The 23,358-nt window shown below is 45.9% G+C and overlaps 1 long non-coding RNA gene across 2 annotated transcripts; it reads left to right on the top strand.

The window, feature by feature from the left end:
• The first annotated feature begins 1,893 nt into the window (after window positions 1–1,893).
• LOC142830425 (uncharacterized) lies at window positions 1,894–23,267 on the top strand. 2 transcript variants are annotated; one of them, XR_012905652.1, is made up of 5 exons: window positions 1,894–2,304; window positions 2,942–3,010; window positions 8,478–8,539; window positions 10,959–11,191; window positions 20,441–23,267. It is a non-coding gene; the product is annotated as an uncharacterized LOC142830425 (long non-coding RNA). The 2 variants fall into 2 exon arrangements; XR_012905651.1 differs by having other exon boundaries at window positions 1,894–3,010.
• The last annotated feature ends 91 nt before the right edge of the window (window positions 23,268–23,358 follow it).

Raw genomic sequence — 23,358 nt, 5'->3', positions numbered from 1 at the left:
CCTCAGCTGTAAAATGGGGATAATGAGACTTATCAGGGTGAAGCGCTTTGAGATGTGTGGATAGAGCATATGAGCTAAGTGTAAATTGTTGTTCATGAAATCACAGACAAGTAGAAATGGGAGGGAACTCAAGAAGCCATCTAACCCTTCCCCCTTCCTCATCCCATGCTCAGGTACGATCAAATATTCCTTTTGTTGTTAGTAATTTTTTCTATTGTGTAGCCTCTGCAGAATTTGGTTTGTCTAATTATAGAAAAGCCCTATAGAATTTAATAGAGAACAATATCCTTCTAATTTTTGTAACCCTCTGATCATATAGAGTAGCTCAAAAAACCTATAGAGAGGCTATCAGTTCCCATTAAGTTCTCTGAGTCTTGCATGTAATTTTGCAGAACCCTATTGGTTTAATCTCTATTAAGTTCTTTAGGACTTTTCCATAAGAAATACATATAATCTAACACAAAACTCACCCCTTTGAGATTTGTAAGTACTTCTGCACTTATGCAGAAGTGATACTAATGTGTAATGCTGTCTTTTACTAGTCATCTAAATTGGCTTAAAATAGAGTACTGCATAATAAAATCACTGCTATGCTTCTGCAGAAACACTTACAAGAAAGGAAAGTGCCATTTACATCAATAGTATTTTTTTTTTTTTTTTTTGCAGCACAGCAAAAACCAGAGGGAATGGGGAAAATCTTTGTTTCAAACTATTCAGATCCTTTTAATTGGAGTGAAATTAATTGTTTTTCTATGAGTGTGTGTTGTGTTTTTATAAAATTGCTGTATCAGATCTCGATAATTCCAATGTCATTACTTGCAATTGTCTTTAAAAACAATGTGCTGGGTATGGATTGGCTCAATATGTCTCCAATGTCAGCATGCCAGGCTCCTGCTGCAGAGGCAATGCAGACATACTGTAATAAAATCAGGCTCTAGCAATTCCTCCCAACATTTTGTTGCAAGGATAGAGGGAAAAATGCCAAAAGCACTTTGTCCAACCAACGTGTTTTTTTTCCAGATACGAGTTTGACCTCTATAGTCTGGACTTCTGTGGTTTGGTATCCCTATAGGTGTTCCCATGCTGGAGCACTCAGGGAAATGCTAGGCCCCGAGCTCAGCAACTCCCCTGGTGCCCTTCCAAACTTACCAGAGCATCACAAATAGCTCATTTGTGGGTGCTCAAGCCCAGGTAGGAAGGTGGGAAGAGCAAGGGCTGGGGGGGCGCTTGGGGGAAGAGGAAGGGTGTCTGTGGAGCCCCACAGCTGGGGGCTAGGAGTGCAGCCCTGCTCCACAGTTGCCCTGCCTCTTCCCCCAAATGCTCCCCACATACCTGATCAGTCAATGCTGACCCCTCTGCTGCTGCTAGAGCAGAGCCACACAGCCTGTGGCAGCAGAGGGACTGGCATTGATTTCCCCTGGCCTGGCAGATTCCCTACTTTGGGACTGGTCAACTCCCAAGGGTGCCAGACCAGAGAGATATAACCAGTACAACAAAACCAATGTCTGTGCCATATGCTCCAAGTATAGTCAAGGTAGGCTGCCTCTAAGATGTCAGAACTGTTACTAATGCCATTCAGTCCATCGACCTATGGAAGTCTTATTTCTGGGGAGAGACTGGGGTATTGTCTTTTTATCACATGGAGTTATATTCCTTGATGCTTTTCATGTGTGTGTTTCATGAATATATAATAATCTAGGTTGGATGAATATTGTCTTCCTACATGGCATTCTCAATGGGCTCTACTTTCAGGCTATGTCTAAACTACAATGTTTTATTGGAAAAAGGTACGCAAATTGTGCTCTGCAATTTGCATACCTTTTTCCAATAGTTTTGTCAGAAGAGGCTTTCCTGAAATTTGGCTCGTTTATACTGGGCCAAATTTCAGAAAAGCCACCTCTTTAGGAAGAGCTCTTCTTTCTCCTGGAAGGAGGAAAACAGGGCTTTCAAAAGAGCTCGTTTGATCTTCTGCAAAAAAAAGTGGAAGAGCAGACGAGTTCCCTGGATACTACAGAGTTTTTTTGGGATATCTCTGGTATCCCAGAAAACCCCCGTAAACATGCGGTTTTAACTGCTCAATAAGCTGAGATTTCATAACAAAAATGTCACCTGCAGTGCAAGCCTCCTGAGGAAAGGCCAGCTCTGAGAACAAGCAAGATGGCAAAGCTGAAGCCATAAAGTGTGTCAGACTAAGCCTTCTTTTCCCTCTGAACTGGACAAAATAGTGAATATAATAAGAATGGCCATACTAAGTCCTCCAACAGCAGCCAATGCCAGGGGCCTCAGAAGGAATGAAGAGAACAGGTAATCATCAAGTGATCCCTCCTCTGTCACCTATTCCCAACTTCTGACAAACAGAGGCTAGGGACACTATTTCTACCCATTCTAGCTAATAGCCTTTGATAGACCTATCCTCCATGAATTTATCTAGTTCTTTTTTTAATCCTGTTAAAATCCTGGTCTTCACAATATCTTCTGTCAAGGAATTCCACATATTGACTGTGCGTTGCATGAAGAAATGCTTCCTTGTGTTTGGTTTAAACCTGCTACCTATTAATTTCATTTGATGATCCCTAGTTCTTGTCTTATAGAAACAAGTAAATAACTTTTTCTTATTTTCCTGATCTACACCAATCATGATTGTATAAACCTCTATCATATCTCCTCTGAGTCTCCTCTTTTCTAAGCTAAAAAGTCCCAGTTTTTTAAATCTGTCTTCATGTGGCAGCTGCTCCAAACTCCTAACAATGTTAATTGCCCTTTTCTGAAATTTTTCAGTGCCAAGATATCATCTTTTTTTGAGATGAGGTAACCACATCTGTGCACAGTATTCAAGATGTGGACGTACCATTGATTTATACAGAGGCAATAAGATAGTCTCTGTTTTATTCTCTGTCTCTTTTTCAGTTATTCCTAATATTCCATTTTCTGTTTTTGACAGCTGCTGCACATTGAGTGGATGTTTTCAGAGAATTATCCACAATTGACTCCAAGATCTCTCTCTTACATGGTAATAACTAATATAGTCCCCATCATTTTGTACATATAATTGATATTATGTTTTCCAATATTCATTACTTGCATTTATAAACATTAAAATTCATCTGCCTACCCAGTCACCTAGTTTTGTGAGATACTTTTGAAGCTCTTCACAGTCTGCTTTGGACTTAACTATCTTGAGCAGTTTAGAATCATCTGCAAATTTTGCCACCTCATTGTTTACGCCATTCTCCAAATCATATATGACTATATTGAATAGGATTGGTCCCAGTACGGACCTCAGCAGGACACCACTCCCTTCTGAAAACTGACCATTTATTTCTACCCTTTCTTTTCGGTCTTTTAATCAGTTATCAATCCATGAGAGGACCTTCCCTCTTATCTCATGACAGCTGTAGCCCACGATGCTGTAGCCAGTGCTAAGGTGTACTTCTGAAAACAGACCTGAGACACACAGTGAAGGAGAGAGAGCAAGAGCTGGCAGTCCCTGCATTCCCTAAGGTTCAGGGAATGCAGGGGCTGCTGATGCTACCCTGAGATTATCTTCCACAGTCTGAGGGACAGGGAAGCAAATAAGCTCACCTCTGCACAGCTGGCCAAGGACATCTCCTGATCTAACTAAAGTGTAGGAGCCTTGAAGATTGAGTGATGCCAACCACATCCTCCTTGCTAATTCAGATTAGTATTGGGTTTGGAGGCTAGAGAGGATCCTGAAAGTATGTGGTTCTGAGTGAAAGTGCCTTTTGCGTCACATTGCATGCAGCACAGAGAAGCAGACCACACTCCAAGCTACTACTGTTTTTCATTAGCTGATGAATAGATATATAGATAGATACTGCTGTAGTTGGTTTGAGTTTTAATAGCTAGCAAACAATTAGTGATTTTAAGCTACTAGAGAGCAAATATAGAAATCTTATATAAAATAATCAGAATCCTCTCCACTAACTGAAAAATAACTGATTTGTAATTGTTCTTAGCCAGTAGCATGGATTAAAGCCTTTGAATTCTAGGCCCAGCATCCGCAAATACACATGAGGTTAACTTTCAATATGAGAGTTTTCCCATTGTAGGACTACTTATGTGTTTGAATATGTGAATAAATGCATGCATGACCAGAGTCATAGTAAAAGCACCCTGTAAATTTGAAGCCAAAGTTTGTAGGTTGGTGAATAAAAAGGCCAAATCCTAACTTAAAGGGCATGTGCGCAGTTCCTGTTGCAGTTACATGTGCTTGCACCTGAGGTCAGAATTTAATCCTACAATTAAAAAAAAAAGAATTCAAAATAACTATGTGTCTGTGTGTGTGGTTGGGAGGATCACAAGTGGAATCACTCCATTTCTGCAGTATGCCTCAAAGGTGCTGTAATCCACCACCAAAAAATCAGGTTATCAAGCTATAATAAATCAGCTTTTGAAAGACTGAAGCAAATGTGCTCTTATAAACATGCTTTGTATTAATATGATGGGCTGCCTCATGTTGTTTGTGTGCTATTTCCTTTTGCTGGATGGAATGTCAGACCTTCTTTGTAGCCGCTCATGAAAGAAAGTAAGTCCCAAATGCAGCTGGTAACTAATGGACATTCTGCTTCAACTCAAGCAAGGGAGGCCTGTGAAAAACTGAGCTGTGTAAACCAATTGCCTGTGTATGGTTTAGCTGCCCACTGTGTTGTCTGCATTATGTATTCAGCCACGAGACACACCCTTTTGTTGTTGCACTGCCCATCAGCATTATTGCTTTTGTCAGGGCTGTTCCACACTCTGGGACATCAAGATCAGAAGGTGGGGAGCCCACAAGAGACTTTTAAATATCCTGACACTAAAGGTTTCTATTTAAAAAAAAACTCCTCAAGGTCACAGATTCCCTGAACTTGGGCTGCCATCGCCTAAAGGCAAAATCCCCTATGAGAACTCAGGAAGGTGCATTTGGGAATGTCTTCCTGGGATCAGCGTGCCACGAGGTGCTCCCTCTGGAACTTATCCATGGGTCTCTGGTGCCTGTGGGTTACTCAGGTTTGGGAGGCTGTCTTGAGTGGTGTCGACCTCCCCACTCTCACAGCTGGTCTGGCTGTGAAGAATAAAGAGACTGTCAGTCATCCCAGGAGACACTGTGCCTAAAGGCTAGTCCTCATCTGTGAGCTGAGAGCGACTATTCTCAGCTCAGCCTAAGACGACGTGCTTGGAGCAAGGCCATGTGCCCTCTGGCTAGTGGGCCCTTTCCTACAGGCACCCAGATGTCCCCAGGAGTGGGTGCTGCCCTGAGAGCATGGGCATGCCCATGTGCCATGTGTGGGACTGCTCTGTGTGTGTGTGTGTGTGTGTGTGTGTGTCCCCAGTCTCCTTTTAGAGGTGGCTTGTGTAGGGAGGGTATTGTCCCACCCTTGGGTCATGAGCATGGCAGGGCTCTCCAGACACCCCGTGGCCAATAGCACAAGGGTCCTCTGTAGCAGCCTCCTGGGGCGGTGTGGCTGGTAGTGGCGCAGCACATGCTCCCATGTGCACAGGCTGCTGCGTGATCCCCAGGCCACAAGGGCCAGGGGAGGAGCACCCAGCTATCCCTCGCCGCCCACTATCTCAACCCCCTGTGTGAAGGGAACATTATGGCACTCACATGATGTTCCTTCCCCAGCCTCGGTTGACACCTGGGACACATCCACAGTGAGGGGTACTGGCTACAAGGTCAGGAAGGTGATTGTGCTGGTCTCATCTGGCATCTCCTCCTCCTCATCGCTATCCCCTGTGAGGATGATGACAGGTGTCTCAAGCCCTGAGTCCACAACCAGGAGGCTGAAGAGACTGCTCTGCCCCCCAGGATGTGGTGCAGGTCTTTGAAGTAAGGGCAGGTGTGGGGTTCTGCCCTGGAGCGGGAGCTGCCTGCCCTGGCCCTGGCTTATGCCTGGCAGAACTTTCACCTTCATCTACACCTGCTCCTGTGCCCTTTGTTGGCCGGGCTCTCAGCCATCCGGCCAAAGATGTCCATGTTCCTGTGTCTGGTATGGCAATCCTGGAGGTTGGTCTCATCACCCCAAACCTCAATAAGGTCCAGGATCTCCACAGAGCAGGAAGGCACATGCCTCTTTCGGCCCCTGGCAGGCTCCTGGGAGCTGTCTGACTACTCCCTGGGAGCAGTGGAGGGCTGAGTGGGAGCAACAAAGTCACTTTTTTTTTTTTTTTTTTTTTTTTTTTAAAGTGAGGCAGTGGCAGCTGCAGGGTGGCTCAGGGCCTTGGGTCGTTATTCCGAAATAACTTTGCTGTGTAGACACACCCTTAGAGAGCAAGAGGAAGGGGGCACCCTCCTGTTTGTCTCAGCAATTCTCCTTTGCCTGGCCTGCCCCACCCCATTATTTCTGCATGTATTCAAAGGGATGGAAGAATAAGCATCTCACAAACTAATTCAAGCCTCTCAGCAAAGCTCCATATGGCTGTGCCCAGTGGATTTGCTCCCTCCACACACTACAGTGTAGAGTTAGACCAAAGGAAGTAACAGAAAGTGAAATGAATGTCTTCATCCCAAGATGGGCAATTGGAAAGCTTGTCTATTTCCTTCTATGGGGAGCTCTTAACTTTCATTGCTATTTGGAACAATGAAGCATCTATTCAGGAACAAACATCTGCCTTAGTTTCCATCCCTTGATAATGCAGAAGCTTTGGGCAAACATCACACATTGATCTGTATTGATTGATTCTTCATACAGCATTTTAGAAACCATTGTAGTAACACTAGTCATTACCCTTGATGGTTAATCTCATCTGTTCATTCTTTTTCTTTAAGTCAATGAACACTGCATTTGTATGTGCTTTGTTGTGCTATAATGTTTTACGGACCATTGCTCCCCAAAACTGTGTAGCTTTTCAGTGTTGCTTGTAAAAGGTAGCGCAAGACACATGAAATTAAAACTAGATGGGGAAATGCCTTATGATATGAACAAGATACGCTAATTAAATAAAAATGGGAATCTATTTTATCATGTAAAATGTTTAGTTTTACTCTATACAGCTCAAAATCTGAGCATCCTGCTTTCCATAAATTAAACATTTGTGCCCAATTCAGACTCAAGTACATTGGCTGTAAAGGGGGCAAGGTTCCTTGGCTATGTATTATTTCCTTTGTCTTTGTGAGCTGGGCTTGTCAACATGAAAATCAAGGTAGATTTTGCTCATATCTCCATTTCACCCTGAGAAATACCTGAGGTTTTAAGTTTCCAAGTATTTATCCTTTCCAGTATTGTCTTCCTACTGGAATGTTTGTTTGCATTTAGTTCTATCATTTTTCTTAGTGAAATTGGTGTTTCCAAACTCACTTCTCTCTCTCACATCAAAGAGGATGCTGAGATATTAATAATGGAGAACAGCATTGCTTTGATTTCTGTGTTTCCTTTGTCACTGCTGGCAAAGGGTGTGTGTGTGTGTGTGTGTGTGTGTGTAGCATTATGCAGCATTCATGGGGGAGAAAAAGAATATGGGTGCTAATAGCCAGATTACAGGTCTTGTTTTAATTTGACTTTGGATCTTAGAGATCAGTTAATTTCCCCTATTGGGGCCAGACAGTTCTGTTTATTGGCATTAATTTCACAAAAATACAGAGAACTTAATATGAAATGTTATGAAAGATCTTATTTCAGTTACTTTTCTAAGGTGAAAGGATCATAGTTAATGCACCAATGTTATTTCATATATGTGCATATTAGACACTGTACATGTTATACATACTTAGGCACATACATGTTGTTCTTTTAAAAATCATATGTGTGAGAGAGTTATAAGGGGAAGGAAGAAACAGGCAGCCACATCTTAATTATTTCTGGCAAAGGGAAACTGAAAGAGAAGACCAAAAACCTAGACAATTAATTCTTCAACACGCACACGCACAAGCTTATGTCTGTATTATTAGCTAAACTTGAATATCCTCATTGTGCAAAGAGGGATTTGTGTGTACATTAAGCTGTTTGCACAAATTTAGGGCTGAATAATATTTTCAAAACTAGTGGGTGCCTAAATCACTTTTGCAAACAAGTCTGATTCTCTAATGTAACTTAAGTGCTTTTGAAATATTGACCTGATAACTTGCCTCATCTAGAAGAGCATGACTGATTCTTCTTTTTGCATGTTGGAGACTGGAGCTAACAATCAGTTTGTATTCTTGATTTCTTTTTCTGAAATGGAAAAGCTAACTACACATACAAGCTAAATCTTAGAGTTGATTATTGCTGGGTGTAGCGTGCTTCCTGAACAAATCAGTTTATCATTGTGATTGAAATTGGGGAAGTTAATGATTTGCTCCAACAAAAATAAAAAAAGATTAAGAAAAGGGAATTTTGACTGAAAAGGGGTTTTAGTGGAATGATGGTGGAACATCCAGAGTAACTAAAAGTGATGGAAATAATGATGTACCACTTTGCACTGTGCACTAAGTGAATACAGCATTGGCTTCTGCCTTGTCTCACTTTTTCAGCACCACTCTTCTCTCTTTTACAACCCAGGTTCTTACAGACACCGTGCACATTAGGCCCCAAATGTTAATTCCTTGCTTTTTGTGTCCCAGGTAAGTCTTTGCAAGTTCTTTTATAATCTTTTTTGTCTTATTGCTCTGTCCAGAAAGTGATTTACCCAATTGTTTAGAATAATACTGGATCAATATCTATCTCAATAGTAAACGATCCATTTAGAGAGAATAAGGCTTCTGAGCCAAGTAAAGAAACTACTGTGTGACTTCAGACATGAACAAAGCTTCCCATTTAGGCTGTATAAGTAGCAGATTATTGCTGGATCTATGAATCTGGGCTCTGAACTTGAAAGATCTTCATCACACAACATTTTCATTATGGACATGCTGTGATAAACTAAACTGCACAATGTTAATCCAGGCACTCAGAAACCAGCTCATTCCTGGGTTTTACTGCTGCTGTTGATATATTTTTGTGTCTTTTGCCACTTTAGCTCAGACAACAATGGCATTGGTTGTTTCCAGAAATAGCACTTTTCATGCCTTTGGCCAGTTATTGTTTTTAGCTTAATTTCCTCTAGGAAAAGACAGTTTTTCATCAGCAATTCTATGAAAATTTCTTTAAGCTGTGTTCATTTTCTAAAGGCAGTGTAGTGACTACAGCAGAGCAACATAAACGTGTCTACATATTTGCTAAAATGAGGCTTTACTTGTGGTGAAATTCCTTTACGTAATATTAATTGTATCCTTGTTATCTTAGTACTCAGTGTGTTCCAGGAGTGACTATGCTTGAAACATCAACTAGTACAGGATGTGGCTGCCCATTTACTTAGAGGGCTGGATAGTTTCTAGAACATGATACATATTACACCAGATCACTGAGTTTGATTAAAGGAGGGTTTTTTATTTATTAGACCGTCTGTAACTTGGGCCTACTTCTCATACAGATGGATTCTATGGCTGTTCTCTCTTTAGGCTGAGGGGAGGTGGGACATTTTACAGATTTACACACTCTGTATCAGGAAGATTTCAGAAGCAGGCCCCTTAGCTTTGGAATTTACTTCTCTAACTGGTCTGAAAAAGCTTGAGATTGCAGCATTAAGTTTGTGGCATGTTGCAAGAGCCATGCTAAGACAAGTATTTCCTGACGAGAATTGAGTCTTTGGGATAGAATAGTGAGGATGTTATGTCATTGTATGTTGTCAGAATTGTTCATTGGTTCTGCGACTAGAATTGCTGAAAAACACATTAAAAACACTGCAAACAAGCTGGGACTTCCAAAAACACCATGGGGAATTTGTTGCTCAAATTCCATTAATTTTAATGGGATTTGGACACATAATTGCTCTATGCTCCTTTGTCAGTCCCAGCCTAACAAACAAAATTATCCATTTCTTGCTATCCACTCACATGGTATCCTGTGCACTCAGCAAATCTCAGACCATTCCCCTTTTTCTGAAAAGTGCCCCATATAACTGGAATCTCTTCTTTGTCCCAGTCAGACGTTTTTCCATGTCAGAACCCCTCAATGTTTTGTAAAAGCAACTCCTGACAAAACTTACTGGCAACTTGCTTTCATAGTATTTATCCATGAAAAGCATCATATATTGTCTTCAGTAAAATAGTTATTAATATTGTAGTGAAATGTGTACATACAACTATTACATAAGGTTTTGTGAGTGTGTTTATATGCATCATATTATATGTACCCTGGCTTTCAGAGGAAGTTAGGTACCTAGCTGCTATTTGTATCCTTTGAAAATCTCCCTAATAACTAGCGATGTCAACATGTAGTCAACTACATGATTAACTGATAAGTCTGGGCTTATTGTTAAATCCTATCGATTACATGCATTTCCCTTCCCACCTCCCTCCAAGGGGGGAAGATGTGGGACCTAGGACCTGTGGAGAGCTGGCTTTTAAGCCTGCTCCCCACGAGCACCAGATCCCGTGGAGCCACCTGTCTCCCTTCGTCCCCTCTTCCCCCACTACTGCCTCTGATAGAGAGGCAGCAGTGCAGAGAGTGAGGAGGGTAGGTAGGAGAAGATGCATGGGAAGCCAGCTTTTAAATCAGCTCCCTGCGTGTACCAGCTCTGTGGAGCCACCTGCCCCCCCTTTCTGCCTCCCACAGAGGCAGCGGGAGGGCAGGCAGGAGCTGGTGTCGTCGTCCCCCCCGCTCCACGCTGCTGCCTCTATCAGACACAACAGTGGGGTGTGGGAGGGAGGGCAGGGGAGGCTGCCAGGGAGCAGCCTCTGTCTGTGGCAGGCCCCAGCTTCCTATGGACAGTAGCTGCTCCATGGGATACTGGTGCAGCCTCTGTCTGTGAGGAGCTCACCTCCCCCCCCCCCCCCCCCGGACAGGGAGTGTGCCAGCATCACATGGAGCAGCCTCCCCAGCCTCCGCTCTGCTGCCTCTGATAGATAAAGTCTGAATCAATGCAGGGTTGACAGACAGGTTTCTGCCAAACAAAGGATGTGACCTGTCTGCCTCACTTCACATGTAATTTAAACATTGTAGGACAACGCAAAATTGAAGTCTCTTTGCATATGAAGTCAACACACCAAAGAATAAACCACCTATTCAAGATAAAAGTCTCTTGACTTTTGGGACAAACAATGATTTGGGGAAGATATAGGGAAGGCAAAAAGGCATTCCCTGAACCTGCACCGGAGAAAGCAATCAATGCACTTACATTCATGGAAAAGGGGTCTGAACCAGCCTTGAATGGAAACACTGTACAAAAGCTTTAGGTAAGATAAGACTGCTGTTAAGATTAAATTTAGTCACTCGCAAGCTAGAGATCGTTGACTTTATAAGTAACCTTTCTGTTTCCGTTATCCTCACTATCTTCAAATCTTAATCGTTATTAATAAACCTGTGGCTGATTTCCCTGAACATATAACTCAGTGCTGTAGTGTTATACAAGAACTGATGCTGGGTGGAATCAATCAACGTGTCCACTTAGCAAAGCAGGTATTTCTGAGTGTAGGCTTACTGAGTGATGGGCTGGGTATCACAGAGGAATGCTTCAAAAAGGCTCAGGGAGTGGGGTGGACCTACTGTTAACTTGCAAAGTGAGGGCTAGTGTGGCCCTGAAGAGAGTATTTGGGCTGGTGCTGCCAGGGAGCTAACACCCATGTAAGCACCAGCATGTACGTCTTTCAGGGAGAGAACAAGGGGATTCGGAGTCCTGAGAGTCCCAAGAAAGCATCACACCATCCTCACCTCCATCAAAACTCATGAAACCATGCTATAAGCCGGGGTGGGGAACCGCAGGCCTGGGGTCAGATGTGACCCCCGGCTTGACTGGATCCAGTCCCCGAGGCTCAGTGCCCCCCAGCATTGAGGAGCCAGTGCTGGCACTCCAGCCCCCAACTGCTTCACTGTACAGCTGAAGCACACAAAGTCTAGTAGGCTGAGCCCCCTCTAGGCTCTGGTGTGCTAGGGGAATGTGGGAAGTGTCTTTCTCCGTCTGTCAGGGGCCACACCAATAAGGGTTTTTTCTCACTTGTGGGCAGCTTCTAACTGATTTTTCTGTGGGTCAGTGGCTCCCAAGCCAAAAAGGGTTCCCCACCCCTGAAGCCATAGCTTGCCAGCCCTTAGCCCTTTTGTTTATTTGAAGGGCTGATGGAAAACACTGATGGAAAAATTGCCATAGGCATCAATGGACTGATCAGCCCCTAAAAATGTATTCAAATAAAAATCGTAGAGCTAACAAGACACATGTTTAGCTTGTATTGTGAGAGTGTAGGCTTACTGTGTGCTGTCCTAGGGCTTGCTTTTGATGTGATTTTGAATGATAAGCTTAAATTAACTCTGTAAAGGAAATAATTTACTTCTTAGTCCATCAGACAGTGACTTGGGCAAGAATTACTGTCTCTGATTGTTCAGTAGGATTTTTTATTTTTTTTACGGGAAAAGAAATTAGGCATCATTTCCTGTAAAGTAAAAAAACGAATTATTAATAGGGGTCATAAATCTCTCATCAACAAACTGCTAATTAAAAATACTAGCATAATCTTGTGATGATTATCTACTAATAGACTGAGCACATCTATAAAATCACTCTCTACTTTGAGTCTCCTTCTGGTCTGGTTTAACTTGTATCAGTTTGTGCCTATGGACTATTCCACACACAGTGCAAGGCTGAATGTATCTCTGGCATTATGGAAGTGAAAAATAATAATTAGGATGGAAAGTTTCAAAGGCACATAATGAATTAAATGACTATCTTAAGATTGGCTTTCAGTGGGAGTTAGATACCTCAGTGCTATTTGTACCTTTTGAAAATCTTCCCCATAATACTTTCCATCCAAAGATTTCAGTATTTTATAACCTATGAAATGGATGACAGGAGAGGGATCATGTGATCATTGTTTAACCAATTCTGTTCAATTCACTCCCTCTGGGGCATCTGGCATTGGCCACTGTCGGCGGACATGATACTGGGCTAGATGGACCTTTGGTCTGACCCAGTATGGCCGTTCTAATGTTCTTATGCAGCAGCGGATTTTGGACAAGGCGAACGGGGCGGCTGCCCCGGGCCCCGCGCGTCCTGAGGCCCTGCGCATGCGCAGTGGTGCCACGGCGCATGCACTGTGTCAAAGGAGGGGCCCCGCAAAATTTTGCTGCCCAGGGCCCCGCGGCACTCTCATCCGCCCCTGTTCTTATGACTACATCTAGACTGCAGGCTTCTTTCGGAATAAGCTTTTTTTTGGAAGAGATCTTCCGGAAAAACTTCTTCCGAAAGAGAATGTCCACACACAAAAGAAAGCATCCAGACCGATTGGAAGCTCTCTCACCCAGGCCACCCAGAACCACTTCAAGCAGGGCTGTAGGTCACCAGCTGCTTCCGAGTGATGATGCCAGAGCCTTGCAGAGACATGTATGTAAAGGAACCCCCCTGGACAGCGGTTTCTCTGCTTCTGCTGTGTGTTTGCTACCTCTTCAAGGGACAGCAAAGCTCTTGCAGTGCCTGCTATAATTGCCCAGCTTTTTGGATGCCACAGCTTGTCTCTTGGTGCCATGGAACCAGAGCTGCCCCTGGGCATGCAATGGCCCCATACGGCCATGCTGCAGTTTTTGCAGCACTTTGTGCCAGCTGCCTTCCTGGTCCTAACGGAGCTTGACCACGAGCTCATTCTGGGGACCCTTTCCCTGGGTGTGGCTGCTCCACTCTTGCAACCCCAATACACTGTGGCGAGGTGTTTCTGGAGGCTCGACACCAGTTTGGACTGGTAGGACCGACTGGTCATGGAGCGGTGGGAGGACCAGCAGTGGCTCCAAAACTTACACATTCAGAAGGCCAACTGTTTGGAGCTATGTGCCTGGCTCACCTCCACCCTCTGGAGACATGACACCCACCAGCAGCCCGCCACCCCCCTGGAAAAGCGGGTCACAATCTCCATGTGGAAGCTCGCCACCCCCGACAGCTACTGGTCGGTAGGCAACCAGTTTGGTGTGGGGAAGACCACCATTGGGGCCCTCCTCATGGAGGTAAGGCACTCTGGGGCTGCAGTCCCTGCGGGGTGTGGGAGAGGGGAGGGTCCTGGAAAAGGGGGTCCCTCTGGAAAGGGGAGTTGGGGGCTATGGGGGTGGAGGAAAGCTCTGTCCCTGGGGGGTTTTGCTTTCCCGCCTTCACACAGCTCTGCTGCTGGGGTGGCGGCCTCATAGGGGGTGTCTCCTGAGGTGTTTGAGTGAGGAGGGAATGGTGGGGGGGGGGGGGGGTCAGGCACCGGCCAAGGGCTCAGGAATTCCCTCTCTCTCTCTCTCTCTGTTTTGTGTGTTTGTCTCCTTCTGCAGGTGGTGAGGGCCATCAACTTGATCCTGCTGTGGAGGGTCATCTGCCTGGGAGACCTGGATCCAATCGTGGCCAGATTTGCCGCCCTGGGGTTCCCGAACTGCACTCAAGCTATGGATGGGACCCACAACTCAATCCAAGCACCAGAACATCAAGCGGCCCAGTATATTAATAGGAAGGGCTACTTTTCTATGGTGCTGCAGGCCCTGGTCAACCACCGTAGATAGTTCACAGACATTTTTGTCTGGTGGTTGGGCAGGGCACACAATACCTGCATCTTCAGAAACTCTAGCCTGTATGGAAAGCTGGAAGTGGGCATATTCTGCCCCCGCTGTGACTCTGTGGTTGGAGACGCGCAGATGCTATGGCTGAGGAAGCCATATACCGGATACCTGGAGCCCCGCAGGGATCAACTTAATGCCTCCCTGAACTGGGCCTGGATCCAGATTGAGTGCGCCTTTGGCCATCTCAGGGTTCAGATGCTTTCTGACCCACCTGGACGTGGGGGAGCAAAACATTCCAGAGGTGGTCGTGGCATGTTGTGTCCACAACATTGTGGAGAGGAAGGGGGAGGCCTTCCTCCAATGGTGGGGGGCAGACACCAACTGTGAGAGGTAAGACTTCCAAAAGCTGAGGACAACTGCCATCTAACAGGTCCAGCAAGCTGGCGTGCGCATCCAGGAGGCCCTGATGGAGAGGTTCTCTCAAGCACCCCAGTAACTCTCCCCAGGGCCTCCCCACTAAGGGCCTCTGGCTTGCAGCCCTAACCCTTCCCCACCACAACCCTTTCCTGACCTCAGAATAAAGACACCTGTTTGGTTTTGAACAAAATAAAGTCTGTATCTATCTTACAATCCATAATGGTGGGCAGGGGGAGGAGGGTTCATAACCTGGAGGGGGAGGGGGCAGCTAGATGTGCCACCTCTGGTGCGGGGACCTTGTCAGAGTTGGGGTCGGGTGGGTCCCAGGAGGGAGGGCTGGAGCAGGGTAAGGGATGGTAGGGGGAAGGGGGCATGGGCTTCACCTGGGGAGGGATCAGAGGCATCGCATGGGGGGCAGGCAGAGGCAGAATGGGCATAGTAGGGGGGACAGGAGTGGGGAAGCCAGGAGCAGCGACAGCAGGCAGATGTGCCATCGTGTGACATGATGGCACACACAGTATTACACCACTGCATGAGCTGGTCCCATGTGCAGTTCTGCACTCTAAGTCCTCACGGACCTTCTGCTCCAGGGTCTTCTGCATGTTGCATAGGACACTGAAATACTGGCACATGAGGTCGTTCTGGACCCTGGCACACCTTTGGGTCTCCTGGGCTGGCTCTGGTGGTGTGGCTCGGCCCTCAGTCCCGGCTGGTCCAGTTGTGGAGAACACAAAGGGGGGGGTCAGTCATCCATGCAGACATTGTCCCTGCGGCCGTGCCCTTGCCCTCTTCTGTGAGCAGCGACCAACAGTGCTCGGGCCAGAGGAGAGGGATGTCCTGGAAGCAAGGCAATGTGTGACCTGAACAGCAGGCCCAGTCTCTCAGGGGCCACTAGGTGCCCAGGGGACCATGCTGCCCACTTCCCAACCCCCCTTTAGCCCACAAACAAGCAGGCAAGGGAAATGTCCGGCCACAGTGGGATCCTCTCATGGGCAGCAGAGGAGCCAGAAACAGCCTAGCCCTCCATGGGGTCCACCCTCCCCCCCCCCTGCGGCTTGCAGCACTGCCCGCGGGAGCGGTTGCTGCCTCGCACGTGCAGGTCCTGCCTGCGCCCTTGTGGCTAGCCTGTTTCCAGCTGTGGCAGGTGCTGGGAGGGTTCCTTTCCCCCCGTGGCAGGACGTGTGTAGCCTCCCCTGAGCCTGGCGGCTAGATCCCACCCGTGCTCAGGGGCTGCCTGCTGAGTCCGTGTGCCGCACTAATGTTGCATGTGGTTGCACGTGTGCAGACCGAAGAACGATGTCCAGCCTGAGCAGCCCCAGCAACACTTGCCCTCTGTATGCTTGCCTCCCCTGCCCTGTGTGTGTGACAAACTAAGGCTTCTCGCCTCAGGATCCCTCCCTGGTGTCTGACGAGGCCTGGGAGACATCCTGGCTCTCAGACACCGGCTCCAGGGACAGGGTCATGGTCTCCATCTCCTCCTCCTCCTCCAGCTGGCCCTGGTCCTCCTGCTCCTCCTCCACTGTGACCTGCAGTCGGGCAATGACTGAAGTCTGGAGGACGGAGTCCACCATGACGGGTGGGGAAGACGTTTCCCCACCCCCCAGGATTTGGTGCAGCTCCTGGTAATAAAGGCAGGTGTGGGGTCCTGCCCCTGAGCACGAGCTGTGCACTCTGGCCTGGACATATCCCTAGCGGAGCTCCTTAACTTTACTCCAGACCTGTTCCAAGGTCTGGGGTGGGTGTCTGTGCTCCACCAGGGACTCGGCCATGTGCTCATAGAAGTCATCATTGCGCCTCTTGAAGGGGAGATTCTGCAAGGTCTCCTCTCCCCATAACTCAAGGAGGGACAGGATCTCCGCTCTGGACCAGGAGGGTGCCTGCCTCTTGGTCCCCCTGGGTGGGTTCTGGGACCCCTGGGGCTGCTCTCTGCGAGGGCCAGGGAGATCATGGGGGGCTTGAGGCCGAGCCATGAGTGGCAAGGCCTGTGGCAGGGAGAGCCATGTGGTGAGGTGCTGCTCTCAAGCTGGCTACCTGCCACAAGGCTTGCCCAGGGGGCCTGCAGCTTTAAGAGGGGCCAGGAAACAGGAACTATATGGAATGTCTATACAGGCAGTCCCCGGGTTATGTACAAGATAGGGACTGTAGGTTTGTTCTTAAGTTGAATCTGTATGTAAGTCGGAACTGACGTCCAGATTCAGCCGCTGCTGAAACTGACCGCCAGTTCTGACTTACATACAGATTCAACTTAAGAACCCCAAGCGTCCCCAAGTCAGCTGCTGCTGAAACTGATCAGCGGCTGATTCCAGGAAGCCTGGGGCAGAGCAACTCTGGTCAGCGCTGGAAGAGGGAGTTCTTTCAAAAGAAGAGGAAAGCAGAAAAGGCACAGGTGCCCTGGTGGCCATTCTGTCCATAGTAATCACAGCTTAAATGCGAGAGCGTGTCCATTCAGTGTGCATGCTATCTTTCTAAAAAGATCACTTTTCTGATGTGCTTTGGCAGTGTGGACACTCTCTTTTGGAAGAAGTTTTTTCAGACGATCTCTTCTGGAAAGGCTTCTTCAGAAAGAAGCCTGCAGTCGAGATGTAGTCATAGAGTCCTGATTAATTTGAATGGAGTATCCAGCAGGGAACCTGTGCTATTTCTTGGAGGCCGCCTCTTCTAAAAAAAACCCCTTCTCTCCATCCACATATGCCTTTTTCCAAAAGAGCTCTTTTGGAAAAGGCATTTTTCCTCATAGAAAGAGGAGTACCGCTGTTGGAAAAACCCTTTGTTCTTTCGATTTTCTTTTGCAAGAACGCGATTACAGTGTGGACGTAACGCAGGTGTTGTCCAAAAAAGGCTGTTTTTCTGACAAAACTCTAGTGTAGATGTACCTTATATTCTAACAATACTCCTGTGAGGGAGATAATGTATCAAAGATGGGGAACTTCAACATGAACATTAAATTCTAGTTCCACTGAAGTCAAGGGGAGTTTTGTCACTGACTTCAAGTAGGGCCGAAATGTCACCCAAAGGATTTAAGTCATTTGTCCAAGGACACACAGTAAGTCTGTAATGTCACTTCTGGGAACCCAACCCAAGTCTCTTGATTCCCATTCTTGTTTTTTATGTCATTTTACCAGGACATAAAACATGACTGCAGGATCATACTTAAAAAGTTTGGCTTAGACTTCCCAGTTTCTTTGGGCTGGAAATATAATGGGATCTCCAGTATTCGATTTCCTCGCCAGCACAAGAATTGTTGTTTCCTGGTTTGGGCTGAGCCCAGACTCAGAAATACTGCAGGAAGTGCAGAAGGGCATTCAAACCTCTGTTACTATTTTAATGTGATATTAGGCATTGGAAAAAGTACCAGACGAATAGCCTTGGGGACTGAATCCTGTTTATCTGCAGAACAAACATTATTCTCCCCACTTCCTAGCAATGTCTCAGTCCTGATCTGGCGGGGCATCTTCTGGAGATTGTAGTCAATAGGTAGAGTGGGACTAAATACAGACTACCAGGCACTTTTGAGCAGACTCCAAAATCTTTTTATTTACTTAATATCACCATTGGATTTATTATTATTTTCTCTGGAATCTGGATTTGGACTATACCTTGCCCAAGAAATGTGGCCCTTGACATAAAAGAGACTACCACTGTTCGGGAGTGAGAGAACTGGCTGAATCTTCATGCCTTCTCAGGCCTGGAGATATGAATTTGTGCTTGCTTAGAATCTGGACCAAGAACATCCAACACTATCCAAGTACATATATATTAAGGATGTGACTATGTAACCAATTAAGTGGTGGGGGCTAGAGCAGCCTCCCACCTGCTGTGGGCAAGGGCTGCTCCAGCACCACAGGGCCCGTTGCAGATATGAGGTGCTCCAGCCTGGTCAGAACAGGCCTGGACTGTGGTGGGTTCAGCCAGGGTGTGTCGCAGACAAGAGCGCTCCAGCCTGGTTGCAGTGGGTGGTGGGGCCACTTAGGGTGGCCAAACTGGAGTGCTTCCCCTGTCTCCACTCACCGTTTAATTGGTTAACTCGTTAAACATAAGTTTTAACCAATTAATGAATTAACCAGGACTTTACATCCCCAATCTCTCTCTCTTGTGCATGCACACACACATTTTGGGAGTCTCAGGCTGGTGTAGCTAGATTTAGGTCTGTTTTTTTATTTGATCTGCCAGTTATGGTCTGTTTGGACTGTTAGTTGGTTCCATGTGGCTTCTTTCAATGGGAAATGCAGGTGCAAGTTCAGGTACTCCGGTGAACGCTGCCTCTCAGTGAGGCAGTATAAATAGTGTGGGCTGAACATGACAGGACAGGCCTGTCTCAAATGGGGACACTAACACCAGGGCTGGATTAAGGCCGGGGCTAGCCCGGCAGCTGCCCGGGCGCCTGATGGTGCTGTAAGGGGAGCACAGCACCTCTTATAGCTGCCATCAGGCACCGCGCGCCCGGCTCCCGGACTGCAGCAGCTCCCAGCAGCCACCCTGCAGCAGCTGCCTGGAGCGGGGGCCACGTTAACCCCCGCAGTGCCAGCCAGCAGCGCCCTTCCCCCCACGGCTGTGGGGCCCTCCTGGGCCAGGCTCGGCCTGCCCCCGGGTGGCCCCGGGCTATGCACCAGTGGCGGTAGCCGGGCTGGGCCTGGCCAGGCATGTGCATCCTGCTGCTGCCAGCTCCGCACACCCTCCCCCATGCACCGGGCGGGGGCAGGGCCGTGCATGCTCCCTCTCCCACGCCCCGGCACAGGGATGGGCCGCGAATGCGCCCTCCTCCAACCCGGGGCGCAATTAAACTGTCTGCCCGGGGTGCCGGAATGGCTCGGTCCAGCCTTGACTAACACATACATAGCTGTAATGTGTCTGGCTTACTTGAGGGTTAATTGTGATAAAACAGGTATTCAAATTACAAGAAGGGGTTCAGTATTAAGAGTCTATCGAATGCCTATGATTTGCTGCCTGCATTCATCCTACTGGTAATATCAGTGTTCCTTACTGTAATGTGATATCTGAGCAGTTACGTTGTGTGACTGTGACTTGTCGTAAAGGAAAGGGACATCTAATTAGTGTGAAGAGCTGCTCTTCTACAGACATTGTTACACTCCTTCCCAAAGGGGAGACTTATCAATACCAGACAGGATATGAGTGGATCTTGCAACTGGAAACTTCCCACATCTGAATTGAGAAATCGTTAACAACAAAACTAAAGATTCCTGTTGGGGTTTTTTTGTGCTCTCCTCCCAGTGAAGATGAGTCATGAAAGTGGACTTCTATCTGCTGAATGTGCAGCTCACAGCACATGGCAGAAGGGTGATTAAAAATCCAAAACAAAAAGAGCTAAGTATTTGTATGCTGCTTATACCTTGACAGGTATTTCTGGAATCAAGAATCTCATCTGCTTAGTTTGGATTAGCCCAAAAGGTCAAATATAGCTTGATAATTATAGAAACCCATATTACCTTTATAATCTAAGGCTGTAACTTGTTTGTGTATCTATTTTCTTGCCTTGTCCTTGTAACTAACTCTCTAATTTCCTTTTCCTGCTTAATAAATCTTCATATGGTTTACAATAGGATTTACTACAAACCTTGTCTTTGGTGTGAGACCACAAGTGCAACTGAGCTGGGGTAAGTGATTGGTCCTTTAGTAGTAACGTGAATAATGTTGATGTTCTTGGTGTAAGGGGCCATCTATCACAGAGAGATGCTCACCTGAGTGGCAAGACTTAACAGTGTACTCAAAGGGACTGCCTGTGACTGTTCTCAGGCTGCTGAAGTGCCTGAGGAGTTTGCACTTGGTACAGTTGGTTGGTGAAATCAAAGTTTAGAACTCATAACCGGTTATGGGTTTGTGCCTTCGTTTTTAATGTGTGCCCTGAGATTGGTTCTAAAACTCTTTCTTCCACTTTGGGAGTGTAATAAGCCTTGTCTACCAAGCTTTTTCACCAAAAACTGCCTCTTGGTGACAAAACAGAGACTGTATATACTATATTGTGATTTTAATTAGGAAAAACACCCAGATTCTGCAACATAAAATTTCTACCCTTTCAGGAGACATTTTTTTCTTTTCACTTCCCTTTATTATCGACAAAAAGCCAGTGTAGACACAGCTGTTAGCTTTGCTCACAGAACTGGCTTCCACCAGTATGCCACAATGCCTGACCTGTTTGCTTTGCTTAGTGTTTTGATCCCTGCTGACTTGCAGGCATGCACCCCTTCTCTTTCAAAGCTCAGGTGAAATATCTGACAGATGAGTGAGCTGCTCTGTTTGGGGAACAACGAACAAATCATTGGTATGCCCCTGCTCTGCCCTGCACTAGGAACACAATAGCAGGCAGACTTCCTTTGTGTGGGGAGAGGGGAAGAGATTGCTGTGCTTCTTTGACATTTCTTGGTTCATGGAGCTACTCATGATGCTGTTCCTTGCAGCAAAGGAGGCTGAGGGAAGACTCGGAGGGAATTCCAAGAGGCACAGCAATCAGCTCTGTCTATCCACAACACTGCACTATGGATTGCAATGTCACTTTTGTGTTCTCTGCACACCACAAAGTGAGGTGTTGTGACATTCAGCCTCACACCACTTATGTTCATTTTGTGAATCCAGATGGGAGGGCCTCTCTGAGGCCATTAATCCCTGGAAAGTGATTTCTACAGAGACTGGATACCACTAGTTTAATTACATTTACCATCTCTGATAAATGGGCTCAGTCTTCTTGAAATATAGTGAAAGGATCTAAAATCAGTTGAAATGAGTCCTTTTCCCTCAAACAGTGAGAGCACTGCTCCATCTGGGCAGGATTGCACAGATATTTGCTTCCCAAACTGCCTGCCTTCCAAGATCATTACCTCCCATGAGAAGCCCCAAAGCCTGACCAATGAGATGGGGGTTGCCTTAATTTGCATTTGCTGCCCCCTGTATCCTGCCAGAGGGGGGTATTTTATAGTTTAGTCAACTGTTTGCTCCAGGCAGGAATGGCCCTTTCAAGCACTTTTTATGCAAGCTCTAAATGTTGTCCATTTCAGAAAAAAATCATTGCAAATAACTTTTTATGTTTAAAGGTCACTGTGCTTAGTTAATAAAATAACAAGATGGGCTTTGGAGAAAGCAGACAAGAAATATTGAGAAGCTGAGAAAGTACATGGCTCTTATACTTGCCTTTCTCATCCAAAGGAGAAGATACTTGTCTCAGAAGCTGAGGGATAAATTTGGAATCCAAGCACACACCCCTAGTGATGAGTGATGAGTTTTGCAAGTGTAATTGGCTTATGCTGAAATCCATGACTGAATTCATTATATTTATGTGACACTGCACCAGTGAGAGAGCGGCTGCTCTAGAACAACACTGACATTCTTACCTGACTCAAACTTTGCCACAGTTCAACTAGAAAAACAGGGTAGATGAGGTAATATCTGTAATTGAACCAACTTTTTTAATTAGTTAAATTATACAAACAAAAGAGAATGTTTTAGTAGTGACATTTATCTTTGCTCTTTAGGAGACCACTAACGTCACTGCCATTATTGCTGAGGATTTTGCAGGCCTGTGTGAACACAAACTGCCATAAGTTGTGTATGGTTCAAAGGGCACAGAACTTGACTGTGGCTCAGCATTTAGATACGATTAAAAAAAAACCCAAAACAAATGGATTAAAATCTAAACCCAAACTAAACAGTTTTATGAATCTTTTAAATTTCAGGAGAAACTGTTGTTCTTAAACTGTTGTTCTCAAACACACTTTCCTGCACCAAGGAAAGCCTAAAAGTGAAAAGTCTTAAATTAATTTTAAGAATCCAGGATGCATAAAATACTCCCCTCTCCTCAAAAAAGAGAACACAGAGATTCATTTAGATGAAATAGTGAGAACAGTTTTCTCAATGCCAGATCTCAAATTAGACCTCTGAAAGGGTTACTTTTTTAAAATAAGTTTTGGGTTCTTTCTATTTGTCTTGTGGGCATGTAATATTTAAGGTTCACATTGTCATCAAGTTACTTCATCATCGGGAGGGTTAGGAACTTTTATTTTTAAAACTCTGAAAGCTGAGAGTCTCATCTAGTCATCTGATTCTAAGAGACTTTAAGAAACACACCAAACATGGTGAGAACATCCTGAGAGTTGGCAAGGCCATGTACCTTACTTAAGGCATTAACAGTTCTCTCTCTTTTTGGTCTCTGGAGCGTTGGTGATGGAAGGGGGAAAAAGTGTCTGGATTGTACCCGCTGACTCACATGCATTGCTTTTACCATGTACAGATCTTATTTGTACATGGAAGCAGGGATGGGGAAGTATCAGCTGTTCCAGAATTTATAATAAATAATAAACTCGGGAATGTCTTGGGGCCAGGTTACCCTAAGGCTATCTGCTTAAAAAGATGTTTGTATAGGTAGTGTTTGAGGAGGGAGTCCCACTGTTTTCTTGGGGGCATGCCAGTGTTTTCCCCAGGAATTGAAATGGGGGGGGGTTCGAATTTACAGGGGAGGGGGAGTGTTAGG

The sequence above is a fragment of the Pelodiscus sinensis genome, chromosome 8, assembly GCF_049634645.1.
Source record: "Pelodiscus sinensis isolate JC-2024 chromosome 8, ASM4963464v1, whole genome shotgun sequence".
NCBI lineage: Eukaryota > Metazoa > Chordata > Testudines > Trionychidae > Pelodiscus > Pelodiscus sinensis.
Note: the sequence above shows the minus strand (reverse complement) of the source record. Positions and strands in the feature narration are given on the sequence as shown.